General features: G+C 36.5%; 1 pseudogene; it reads left to right on the forward strand.

Annotated features, from left to right (window-relative positions):
• The first annotated feature begins 1,151 nt into the window (after positions 1–1,151).
• Positions 1,152–2,213, forward strand: part of LOC101566962 — a 4,701-nt pseudogene continuing 3,639 nt past the window's right edge.

Here is a 2,213-nt window from a genome sequence, read left to right on the forward strand (position 1 = left end):
ATCTCTTGTGAATTTGCTTTGCTTGAACAAAGAAAACTGAGTTTCTAAATACATAAAAATGAAGGCCAAACCTGTCACTCAGAGTTCTTTTTATCTTCATGAGATAGGCTTTTGTTAAGTCTTTCATGACAGCAAGTTTATGCTTTGCAAAAATTGTGAACTTTACCTACCATTTACAGAATATAGGAGACCAATTTGGGAGAATACATGTAACTCTGAGTTCACAACATTTTATGATTTACTCAGCTCTATGGGCTACAACTCATTTATTTTTATTTTTAATTACATTACTTTTTACTTATTTTCCAAAAGTCTATTCACACACACCTCTCTCCATGATAAAGTATGAAAAAATAACTTTAGTCCTACTGTGAATCGGTATGCATCCACTACAACCACTACAAAAAAATAACACAGGAGTCTTTCTGAAATGATACAAATTGAACCTGAAATGATACAGATTGGGTCTTTTTGCAGTATTTATTTATTTATTATCATATTTAGTGCAGGGTCTACAGGGTCTCCCTACACAGATTGGACTTGTAGTGATTCTCCTGCTTTCAGCTTCCCAAGTGCTGGGATTACAGGTGTGCGCCACCACACTCAGTCTAAATCACTGTCTCAGCAACCCCCCCCCGGGGGGGCAGGGCTGGCATGCAGGTTGGGGATCAAACCTCTGACCCCTGCGTCTGCCTAAGCAGGCGCTCTAATCTGCTGAGCTATCTGGCCAGCCCTTTTAGCAGTTTTTAAAGAAAATGATTATTAATGACTACTTTCAAACTCAAAGCAATTCCTGATGAGAAAAATTAGTTTCCTAACATGAGTAAAGTTAGACTTTCAGAATTAATAAAATTTATTTCCAAAGATTTTCCTCCAATGAAGAATATCTGAATCTTTTCTGAAAATACTTTCATATAAGGATTTAGAGAAAATATTTTGAGTTTAAGATACTTAAGGGAAATTATTACTTTAGGATCAGAAAAGACAACTTACTAAAACAGTGTTGGGGCGACCCTGCACAGCATGGGCCCTCGCGAAACCTGAGGGCGTTCTTCTCATGTGACCCCAGACCGCCTGGTCTCTGAGGGCCCCAGCGATGATGCAGTGAGGAAGCACAGCTACCGTGACGACGGTAGCGATGCTGCAGAGTGATGGTTGCTCTAGTACTTCAGCTGGAATTCATCCTTCAACTTCAAAACTGAAAGCAGAAAGTTAGTCGAACAAAGAAAGCAGAATTCATATGCACAGCAGAAAAATTTAAAAATCAAGTTATTATTATAGAAAATGATAAACAGTTATTTCTACAACCAAAAAAAAATGATTTAAGAATTGAGCATAGTATGCTGGAAGAAATGGAAAATAAACTGATTAACAGCATGGAAAAAACAAAAATCTAGTAACAATTAGCCAAAATACGTAACAATGTAAAGAAATGCATTCATGACTGAAGTTCTAGAACACTTTCATGTGAAGCCTACATCTGATTTTGTTGAAAAGCTCAGAGAAATGATGGGAGAAAATGAAAACTGCAATTAACACTTTTAAGAAGAGCAAAGATTGGTATACGATGAACTTATTAAAGAAGAGAAAACAACAAGTAATGAATTGAGTGAATATCAAGAAAAATTAACACTTGGGCTGTGGGTAATTCAGAAACAGAGAAAGCTTTCAGAACAATCTCAAGCAGTTCCTCTAGATAAAAGAACATTAAATACTCTTCCAGAAGCAGTGGTAGAGTTTAAAAAATTCCTTCAGCAAACAGGAGGGTGTCAGGGGAGCCGAGATAGTTTTAGATAGAACTTTATAAAGGTGAGAAACAATGATAAAGGGAAGCATGCATTCATGACAGAAGTTCTAGAACACCTTCAAGGAAGAACACAGGGTAAAATTTAACAGCATGAGAAAGGGTATCAAGAAGTTCTGGCTCTAGAAGAAAGAAAAAAAAAAAAAAAAAGAGTCTGTTCAGGATTGGAAAACTAAAAAGCAGCAAAAGAATCAGGAAATTTTCAAGTTAAAAGAGAAGACAACATTCCGGTACTTTTTCATAACAAACCAGAAGGCAATCAAAAGCAAAAGTGGAAGAAACAGAAGTTGGCAATTGAATCTTGGAAAAAGCAGAAACACAGAAGCAGAAATATGCTTCCAAGAGAAAAGAAGAAGAGAAAAAGTGGCAGAAAGAGTGCTAACGCCAGCTTACACTACAATTACTGCTA

This window comes from Octodon degus, unplaced genomic scaffold (assembly GCF_000260255.1).
Source record: "Octodon degus isolate 3935 unplaced genomic scaffold, OctDeg1.0 scaffold00053, whole genome shotgun sequence".
NCBI lineage: Eukaryota > Metazoa > Chordata > Mammalia > Rodentia > Octodontidae > Octodon > Octodon degus.